Raw genomic sequence first — 11,474 nt, 5'->3', positions numbered from 1 at the left:
AGGTATAGTAATGTGTTCAGGCAAAGCCTGTCTTTTGGGGGTGGGTTGTGAGAGTTTGTTGAAGTGTAGTTGATTCACAATGTAGTTTTTGCTGTACAGCAGAGTGATTCAGTTATACATATATATATTATTTTTCATATTCTTTCTTATTATGGTTTATTATAAGATATTGAATATGGTTTCCTGTGCTATACAGTAGGACCTTGTTGTTTATCCATGGTATATATATCCAATAGTTTGCAATCTGCTAACCCCAAAACTCCCATTTCATTCCCCCCCAAGCCCCTCCTCCTTGGAAACTGTAAGTCTGTTCTCTACGTCTGTGAGTCTATTTCTGTTTTGCGGATAAGTTCATTTGCGTCATATTTTTTATTGCACATATAAGTGATACTGTATATGTGTCTTTCTGTCTGACTTTACTTCATATGATAATCTCTAGGTCCAACCACATAGTTGCAGATGGCATTCTTCCATTCTTTTTTATGGCCGAGTAGTATTCCATTGTCTATATGCACATCTTCTTTATCCAGGCACCTGTAGATGGAAATTTAGGTTGTTTCCATGTCTTGTCTATTGTAAATAGTGCTGCAAGAACATCACTTTGCCAACAAAGGTCTGTCTAGTCAAAGCTATGGTTTTTCCAGTAGTCATGTATGGATGTGAGAGTTGGACCATCAAGAAGGCTGAGCATGAAGAATTGATGCTTTTGAACTGTGGTGTTGGAAAAGACTCTTGAGAGTCCCTTGGGTAGTAAGGAGATCCAACCAGTCCATCCTAAAGGAAATCATGCTGAAGCTGAAGCTACATACTTTGGTCACCTGATGCAAAGAGCCAACTCAGTGGAAAAGATACTGATGCTAGGAAAGATTGAGGGCTGGTGGAGAAGGGGATGACAGAGGATGGTTGGATGGCATCACTGACTTAATGGACACGAGTTCGAGCAATTCCTGGGAGATAGTGAAGGACAGGAAAGCCTAGTCTGCTGGAGTCCATGGGGTTGCAAAGAATCAGCCACTACTGAGAGACTGAACAACAATGAACATAGGGATGCGTGTATCTAGGAAAAGCCTCTCTTAGGAGGCAATATTTGAGCTGTGGCCTGTCTGAAGCATGAGAAGGTGAGGGCTATAGAATTACCAGGAGAAGAGAGAATCAATTAGATAGAATACCAAGTATAATATCCCTGAGGTAAGAAAGTGTAGGAAAAGGGGAAGAGCCAGTAAGCCTGGAGGAGAGCCTTGGGAATATGTAAAGAAGTCAGTGTGAGGGCTCCCCTGGTGGCTCACCAGTAAAGAATCTGCTTGCCAGTGCAGGAGACACGAGTTTGATCCCTGGACAGGGAAGATCCAACGTGCCGTGGAGCAGCTAAACCTGAGAACAGCAACTGCTGAGCCTGCACGCTTGCAGCTACTGAAGCCCATGAGCCTAGAGCCTGTGCTCCACAGCAAGAGAAACCACTGCGGTGAGAAGCCCTTGCACTGCAACTGGAGAGTAGCCCCCACTCGCCACCACTAGAGAAAGCTAGTGCAGCAATGTAGACCCAGCACAGCCAAAAATAAACACACAAAACTATTTTTTTAATTAAAAAAAGAAGTCAGCGTGGCATCATGAGCAGGGAACAGATCACCCAGAGTCACAGAGTCGTGGTAGTCGTGTCCATGGTGTGGAGTTTGGATCCGAAGTGAAGGGAAGCCATTGGACATATTAAATAGGAAAGCATGAGATCTGATTTCTATCTTTAAAGCCAAAATTCCACTCCTGGAAGATGTAGAAGGTCATGGAAGACTATTTTCCTTCTGTAACAATGATAGAGGAATAAACTAAAAATTCATAGCTTAAAGTCATCAAAGATCTATGGTATAAAGAGCAAAATCTCAAAAAAAAAAAAAAAAAGGGGGGTAAAATCTCAAGAAACTAAATTCCAGTGAATGAAGGGTCCATCTTAAGTAACCTTGCTAAATTTTGGCACAGGTGGCTAAAGGGGTGGGCCTGTGACAGAGGGACTGTTCTGGGGGAAGAGAAACTTACCAAGCCTTTAAAGGTCAAATGGGCTGGTGTGGCAGAATGAAAGCTGGAGTGCAGAGTGAAATGCACAGCTGAAAAATACAGGTTCTGAAATTAAGAAGTAGTTTGCTGGGCTTCACAACATCCTGGATGCAGTAGAAAAGATCAATAAATTCAAAACCAACTTATTTATTTTGTGAGGGTAAGATTTTATTTTATTGTTTTAATTTTTGGCTGCACCGGATCTTCACTGAGGGACGTGGGCTTCTCTAGCTGCAACTCGCAAGCTTAGTTGCCCCAAGGCATGTGGGATCTTAGTTTCCCAACCAGGGATTGAACCTGCATCCCCTACACTGGAAGGTGGATCTTAACCACTGGACCACCAGGGAAGCCCTTGGAAACCAGTTTAATAGAAATCACCCAAAGTGAAACACAGAGAAGAAAAGGAAGGAAAAAGCATCACTCTGTCTGAATGCTACCAGACACTATCTAATTATGTAACATGGTTGTAATTGGAGTCCTATACGTAGAGGAGCTCTGGTACACAGCAGATTCAATATGCGATGAGATAATGGCTGATAATTTTCTCTAAATCATGAGAAAACATTAACCCATTGATTCTCAAAGCTCAGAAAGATCTTTAAAGTAGCTTATCCATCAGGATTCTCCAGAGAAACAGAACACACTAGTGGTAAAGCAGCACTAGTGGAAAAGAACTCACCTGCCAATGCAGGAGACATAAGAGAGGCAGGTTCGATCCCTGGGTTGGGAAGATCCCCTGGAGGAGGGCACGGCAACCCACTCCAGTATCTTTACCTGGAGAGTCCCGTGGACAGAGGAGCCTGGCAGACTACAGTCAGATAGGACCAAAGCAGCTTAGCACGCACACATGAGATATTGATAAAAAGAGAGATGGGCGTGGGGATTGAGATTTATTTTAAGAGATTGGCTTATGTGATTGTGAAGAAAAGTGAAAGTGTTAGTCGCTCAGTTGTGTCTGACTTTTGCAATCCCATGGACTGTAGCCCGCTAAGCTCCTCTGTCCATGGGATTCTCCAGGCAAAAATACTGGAATGGATAACCATTCCATTCTCCAGGAAATCTTCCTGACCCAGGGATCGAACCTGGGTCTCCTATACTGCAGGAGGATTCTTTACCATCTGAGCCACCAGGGAAGCCCTTATGTGATTGTGGGCACTGGCAAATCTGAAATTTGTAGGGCAGGCTGGCAGCCTGGAAATTCAAATAAGAATCAATGTTGCCATTGTTAGTCCAAAATTTACAGGGCAGGCCAACAGGTTGAAACTCAGGTAGGATTTCTATGATACAGTCTTGAGGCAGAATTTCTAATTTTCCAGGAAACCTTCGTTGTCCCTCTTAAGGCTTTAACTGATTGGAAGAGACTCACCCACGTTATGAATGGTAATCTATTTTACTTAATGTCAGCTGATTGTAAATGTAAACCACATCTGTAAGCCACTGTCACAGTAACATCAAACAACTGGGCACTATAGCTTAGCCAAGTCGATACATAAAATTAGCCATCACAGTGACCACAGAGAAAAGACACCTGAACTTTCTCCTTTTTTATGGCTGTGCCTTGTCGCTAGTTGGATCTTAGTTCCCTGACCAGGGATGGAACCCGTGCCCCTTGCAGTGGAAGCACAGAGTCCTAACCACTGAATCACCAGAGAATTCCGAAAAGACACCTGAACTTCAAGGAACAGAAAAACCTAAAACTGTTCTCTTTATTTTTCCAGTATTATTTGAGGTGTAGCTGACAAAAGGTATTTAAAGTGTACAACGTGATTATTTGATATACATATATATCATGAAAGGATTTCCCCCATCCATCATGTCACATATCAATATTTATTTACTTTTGTGTGTGTGACAACACTTTTGTTTGGCCCTCTTAACAAATTTAACACATTTCAGTTATACAGCATAGTGTTAGCAACCAAGGACTATCTTCTAATCAGAGATAATTGAAACCAGGAGACAGTAGTATGACATTTTCAAAGTACTGAAAGAAAAAAAAAAAAAGGTGTTCCCCTGCTTCCACTCCCGATTGGCTGGAAAGCCAAGAAGGTGTACAGAGCCTAGGAATCCGTATCAGCCAGCTGCTGGTCCAGCCCCGTTATCGTTTTTTTTGTCCTCCTCTCATGATTGGCTGACGTGTGCAAGGGGCGTGTCCTGGACATCCACCATCCTGATGCCACGGCCCCCCAGCTCCCATGTTTCTCTTTACCTATTGGCTGACAGTCGGTATGGACAGGTTTGCTTACCTGATGACGCTGGTCCAGTCCCACTTGTTGATTTTCCTCTTCTGATTGGTTAGAAGTTGGAAAAAGATGTCCAGGCTCCTTGCCCCTCCCCCTCCTTTCAGAATTAGACGATTAGGTCAAGAGAACTGTATGCCTCATTCTGGGCTTCTGAACCCCATTCTGAGATTTGCATACTTCTCTATCCGAGATTACCTTTTCTAACTCTAATTTTCTCAAGCTTCCCTGCCAGGCAAAAGGAAGGGGAGTCGGCATGCCCTAGTCACAAAACGCAGTCTTTGGTTTCTCACGGTTTCTATCAAACATCTGTGAGTTTTGCCTTCGACTCCTCCAGCCATGCCTTTATTCAGCAAACAGTGAGCCACCTGCTGTGTGCCAGGCAGGCTCTGTGCTGGGCAATGGGGGCTCTTACAAACACAAGACACTGCTGAACCTACCCTCCTTCAAAAGGCTCCTTTTCCCTTTGCTTCCTGAGCACCCCCTCCATCCCACCCTCGCCCCTGGTTCTCACACCTCTCAGACTGTGTGTTCATCTTTAATAGCGTGGCTCCCAGAGGCTGCGTCCTGGCCCTGCCCTCCCCTCTGCACCTTGCTGTTCCCCCACCCTTGCCAGAGGTTGTCCCATCTCCTGTAGCCTCACTTTAAGTTTCCCCATGGGAACTTCCCTGGTAGTCTGGTGCTAAGACTGTGCTTTCAGTGCAGGGGACCTGGGTTCAATCCCTGGGTCAGGGGATTAGTTCCCCATGCCACAATGAAAATAGAAGATCCCTCATGCCACAACTAAGACCTGGGGCAGCCAAATAAATAAATATATTTTTTAAAAGTTTCTACACTGACAACACCCTCATCTCAGTCCCCAGTTCCAGACTCTCCTGTAAGCTCCAAGACTTGGTTGTTCTGAAGCCGCCTGGTCATCTCCCCTGTATGTCCCTGGCTCCTACAATGTCTGAGCACTTCCTCAAGTCTGCCTCTCCTCCCAGGCCTCATCTCCGGGGCGGCCTCATCACCCTCAGGCCAGAGCCCTGGGCCTCACCTGGACACTGCCTTCTCCAGTCCCTATCCCCACAGGGGACCTCCTGAGCACCCCTCCTCCTGGCTTCCCCCTTGTCCTTTCCCCCAGGCTCCTTCCTCAGCCTTCTCCCTTGGCTTCTAATCTTAGTCTCCTCTGATTCACTCTATGTAGCAGCCAGGGGCAGCTTCCTAAAACTCAGTGCTGATGGAGCCCCTCTCTTGATCAAACCTCAGATGCCTCCAAAATCCTAGCCCCTCAGGGACTTCCCTGGTGGTCCTGTGGTTAAGAATCCACCTTCCAATGCAGGGGACTTAGGTTTGATCCCTGGTGGGAAAGCTAGGATCCCACATGCCTCGCAGCAGCTAACCTGTGAGCTGCGACTACTGAGCTCACATGCTCCAGAGCCCACGCACTACAACTAGAGAATATGTGCACCACAACCAAAGACCCAACACCACAAACACAATAAACATGACACAACGAAGATCCGACACAGCCAAGAATAAATAAATACTGAAAAAGAGAGAAAGATCCAGTGGAGGGAGAGAGGGAGCCATGCAGGATCTGGGAGAAAATCATTCCAGGACATGCATGCGTACATGCTAAGTTGCTCAGTCGTGTCCAACTCTTTGCAACCCCATGGACTGCACCCCGGTAGACACCTGTGTCCATGGGATTCTCCAGGCAAGAATACTGGAGTGGGTTGCCATGCCTTCCTCCAATTCCAGGATGAGGAAACAGCAAATACAAAGGCCAGGAGGCAGGACTCTGCTCATTGTGCTTGAGGTACCGTGTGGCTGGGGTCAGGAGAGTGGTATGGGGAGTGGGGCGGGGGAGAAGAGATGAGCACAGGGAGGCAACAGGACAGCTCACCAGGACCTCAGGCCCCAGCGTGAGGACTTTGCTTTCAGCTGGAGTGAGGTAGAGCCCCGGGAGGGCTCTGAGCCAGGATGGCCCTGCTCTGACTCAGGGGTTCACCGGCTCCCTCTGGCTGCATGTATGGGGACAGGGATGGGAGCAGGGGGATGAAAGCAGGGAGACAGAGGCTGAGAACCCAGGCAGGAAGGGATGGAGGTTGAACCCGAGAGGGAGCAGAGATGGGAGAGATGGCTGGATTTGAGGACATCTGACCTTCACACATCTGTACAAAGGTGGGAGGGGAGCAGAACCCAGGAGACCAGGCTGGTGGCTCAGCTGGGCTGGGGTGACCTTGTCCTTCCCTCGCTGACCTACTGCATACTCCTCTGCCAGCTGCAAGAAGAAGGGGAAGCCAGGTCCCTGCCTGCTGGGCCCCTAACATCCAGCTGGAGGCGGAGGTGCAGGTGGGGGAAGGGTGACCTGCCCAGGAAGCAAAGGGCATTGCTGAGTCCACTATCTTATCGGAGACCAAACACAGAAAACCAAGGTCACAATGAACTTTTTCACTCCACAAACACTCTCTGAGGCCAGCCGGGGTGACTCTGGGCTGGGTGGTGCAGGCATACAGTGGTGACCGAGACATCTGGGACTCTATCCTCTGGAGGAGGAGGGGAGAGGAAATGTTACCAGACAGGGACAGCCCAGGGTGGTCAGGCTTGTGAAGAAGGAATTAAGCATCAGATTGGTCTTGGGCTAGTATAGGGAAACCTAGAGGTCTGTGGGAGCCCAGGGTGGATACCTGATCCAGCCTGGCGGGAGGTCCCAGAAGACTTCCTGGAGGAAGGGGCATCTGTGCTGGAGCAGGATAGATGAGGGGTAGTTGAATGTGGGTAGGATGAAAGGTGAGTGTCTCAGGCAGAGAAAACTGTATGTTTCAAGGTCTTGAAATGATATTTTTTTCTTTTGGCTTGCAGGACCTTAGTTCTCTGACCAGGGATCGAATCTGCTGTGAAAGTGTGGAGTCCTAACCACTGGACTGCCAGGGAATTCCCTTGAAATAACAAATTTGATAAGCAGACATCTTAAAACATGAAGCAGAAGTGGCACATGGGACGAAGAAGGGACAGCCAGAGGTCTGCTCCCAGCAGGTCTTGTAGGATGCAGAGTCCCTAAGAGTGTGTGCGGTCACAGTTCTAGGAGACTCTTGTTCAAATTCCCCTGAAAGTGAAAGCTGCACAGTCATGTCCACTCTTTGCAACCCCGTGGACTGTTGCCCACCAGGCTCCTCTGTTCATGACGTTCTCCAGGCAAGAATATGTAGTGGCTGCCATGCCCTCCTCCAGCATACCTTCCCAACCCAGGGACCTAACTCAGGTCTCCTGCTTTGCAGACGGTTTCTTTACCATCCAAACCACCATGGAAGCCCATAAAAACCCATTCAAATGTCTGCCATTCATTTAGCAGTCTGTCTTCTCTGATAGATAGGAAAAAATGTTCAATTCTGAATGTCAATCATTCTCAAAAAGTCTCTATTGCCCTGTGTGCCCCAGGTTCAGGGAAATCTTGCTCCCTGTGCTAGATGGATTGTCACGCTTTGTGACATTCTTGAGAGAAGTCTTTGCCCCTGAGTGGTGCTGGGAGTTGCCTGTCCCCTCCCCACATGGCACAATCTGCCTGGGCGCTGCTCCAGGTGCCAACGTTGGCACACTTCCCACTTTATCCAGATCCTGCCTGGGGCACCCGCCTGTCCACCCTGGAGATAGGGTTAGGATTGCTTGAACACACAAGGAAAGAATAAACGCACAGATGCAGAACTTGAGTACCAGCTGAAGACTGTATAAGCAGGGAGCTTGTGGGGAAAAAAAATTTAACGGGGCACTGACTAGTCAGAATGCACAAAGCCATGGGGCTGGAGCAAGGTCAGGCTGGGATGGGTGTGGGAGGTCTGGGGGCTCAGAGAGTGGCTGTTTCCATTACTTGAGTCACTGGTCCAGCTGAGTACCAGCCCGCGACTGCCACAGTGTTTTAAAGAGAAAATAAAAAGACCACAGAACAGCCCTCTGGTCATTCCCTAAGCCTCTGATATCCCCCACATGTCTGACTTGTTCCAGGCTGCTTGAAAACTCAAAAATAAAGCCCGCCCTAACATGATACTCAGAGAACACAAACGCAGCTGCGGTGCTCCTGCCAACCACGAGGAACCATCGGCCGACCCAAACCAAGGGAAATTCTGCAGAATAACAGAGTTGCTCTTCCAAAATGTGAAGGTCACGAAAGGCAGGGAAAGACTGGGGGAATGTCACAGACTGAAGGAGAGTGGGGAGCCAGGACTGCTAAATGCAAAGCCTGATTCTGGATTGGGTCCTAGACCAAGAAAGAGACATAAGCGGGAAAACTGAGGAAATTCAAATAAATTCTCTAAATCGGTTAATAATGTTATATCCATATTAGTTTCTGAATTTGATTGGGGACTGTGGTTACGTAAGAAAGTGCCCTTGTTCATAGAAGACGCATGCCCAAGTATTTATAGATAAACAAGCATCCTGTTTCCAACTTACTCTCAAATGAGTCAGTGATTCAGCCAAAACTTTAAAAAAAACCTATCATCTATCTTGTTGTTCAGTTGCTCAGTCGTGTCCGACTCTTTGCAATCCCATGGCCTGCAGCATGCCAGGCTTCCCTGTCCTTCACCATCTCCAGGAGCTTGTTCAAACTCATGTCCATTGAGTCAGTGATGCTATCCAACCATCTTGTCCTCTGTTGTCCCCTTCTCCTCCTGCCTTCAATCTATCCCAGCATCAAGGTCTTTTCTAAGGAGTTAGTTCTTCGCATGAGGTGGCTATCTATTTATTAATATCTATGGTTTGGAAAGACCAAAGCAAAAGGAGAAAAGGGCAGCAGAGGATGAAATGGTTAGATAGCATCACTGACTCAGTGGACATGAATTTGAGCAAACTCTGGGAGATGGTGAAGGACAGGGAAGCCTGTTGTGCTGGAGTCCATGGGGTTGTGGAGAGTCAGACATAACTTAGCAACTGAACAGCAATAACAAATCTATCTATCTATCTATCTATATCATCTGTCTAGCGCAGATATGGTCAAGTCATTAAATTTAGGGGAAATGTAAGAAATTCATTTTACTATCCCTGTGACTTGTTAAGTCTAAAATATTTAAAATCATTGAAAATGAACATAATACAACTAAGAAATGAGAAATACAAATGAGGTAGGGACCAGAGAAAGGCAGTCCCTGAGTTTTGATAGGGGTCTGCACTGTATCTCGGCTCAGCCCTCTGCTGCCAGTGATGGCGCCTTGTCTCTTCACCTGTGACTTAGGTTGTGGGCTTCCCTAATCTATACAGACGAGCCTGCCTACCTGCTCCCAGCCCTGCACACAGCGAGGGGACACCAGAGGGGTTCCCAATGACGAGACTTCCTGAGAGCCTGGCTGGTGCTCCAGGTTTGTTAGTGAATGTTCCCAACCACTCAAAGAGAGAAATCCTGTTCAATATCCAACAGTGTCTATTGAGCATCTACATGGTGTCTGAGATCACCTTTCTGGGTGCTGTGCATACAGCAGCAAACATGGCCAAGTCCCAGTCTTCCTTCCACTGGGACACTAATGACACCAAACAAATAAGATACAAGGTCAGGTTGGGTTAAACGTGTGAGTAAACAGGGTAAGGAGGTGGAGTCTGGTGGGGATGCCGTGTTAACATGTGAGGACTCTCTGAAGAGGAGACATATGATTTGAGACCTGGAGGGGAAAAAAAGCCAACTGATACCTGAGGAAAAGGAGGGCTTCTCTGGTGGCTCAGATGGTAAAGAATCTGCCTGCAATGCAGGAGACCCAGGTTTGATCCCTGGGTCGGGAAGATCCCCTGGAGAAGGAACAGCTACTCACTCCAGCATTCTTGCCTGGAGAATCCCATGGACAGAGGAGCCTGGTGGGCTACAGTCCATGCAATTGCAAAGAGTCAGACATGACTGACTGACTGATTGAAAGAGAGTACCAGGGAGAAGGAACTGCAAGTGCAAAGGCCCGGGGGCAGAAATGACCTTGGCCTGTACAAAGCACAGCAAGGCCAGTGTCAACGGCTCAGCAGTAGAGACTGAACTGGGAGAGGTGATCTGGGGCTAGGTATTACAGGAATGATTTCAGAGTTTAGTCTGAGTGTGAAGGGAAGCCCATGGCAGGTTGTAAGCAGGGGAGTAGTAACATAAGCCATTTTACACGTGTGACTCAGAGAGAAAAGTACCCGGTTAGTGAGTGTGACTTTGGCCTTGCCTCCTCTCTTGGGGTTTCCTGCAGCCAGGTGGGGGGAGTGGCGGTGAGGGGCTCCTACTGCTCCCAGGTGACCCGCCCCAGAAGAGAAGGACATCACCAAGGCAGTTATCAGATATACCCACACATGCCCCTGGAGACACTGTGAGGCTCAAGCAGGAGAATATCAAGGACCCGCCATCCTACCAGGGCAGCCATCATGGCTTCCCATGGAAGTCCCTGCCTAGGGAGGTTTCGATGGGGGTCTCCAAACCTCACACCTGGTACCAAGCACCAAGTTCAAAAAATCCCTTCCCCACTTTGCACTGTGGTGCCCACCTGGGCAGGTTGGGGTGGAGACAGGGCAATGATTGAGGGCTGTGATGGCTGTAGCTGGAGGGTGGCATGCCTCTGGGGTCCTCTGAGCCTCAGTTTCCCCCTCTGTATGATGGGAATAATACTATCGCTTTCACAGGAATTTCTCGCAGGGACCCATGTGCTCAATACTGGCCCATGCTTAGCACTGCTGCTGTGAAGTTGGGGTGTTTTCACTGGTGAGCGCTTATGAGAGCCAGGCTCCAGGGTCAAGCTTGGGCTGGAATCCGGTTCCTGTTACTCAGTCATTGCAACCTCAGGCAAAGTCCTTGATCTCTCTGTGGCTCAGTTTCCCCACCGGTACAATGAGGGCTAATAAGAGAACATAGCTTCATGGGGCAGTTGTGAGGAGCTAAGGAAACATTCGATATACACAGGATAAGTGCTCCCTGAATGACAGCCATTACAGCCACTGTTGTGACCCCCACACACCCAGGGGTCCAGCGCCTGCTATTCGGTTTCAAATAGGACAGACACTCTGCAGTCAAGCTGCCTGCTTCTGAGTCCTATGTCTCACATCCTGTGGGATGTGGGGACATGTGACTTCACCTCCCGTGACTATCTCCCCATCTGTAAAGGGGGGTGGGGGCAGGTGAGAATGGCACTCACCTCAAAGGGTAGTTGTGAGGTTAAACAAGCTAATATGTGAAAGCCCTTAGCACAGTGCTGGGCACAT

The sequence above is a fragment of the Bos javanicus genome, chromosome 18, assembly GCF_032452875.1.
Source record: "Bos javanicus breed banteng chromosome 18, ARS-OSU_banteng_1.0, whole genome shotgun sequence".
In the NCBI taxonomy this organism is placed as follows: Eukaryota; Metazoa; Chordata; class Mammalia; order Artiodactyla; family Bovidae; genus Bos; species Bos javanicus.
This window is presented reverse-complemented; position numbering follows the sequence as displayed.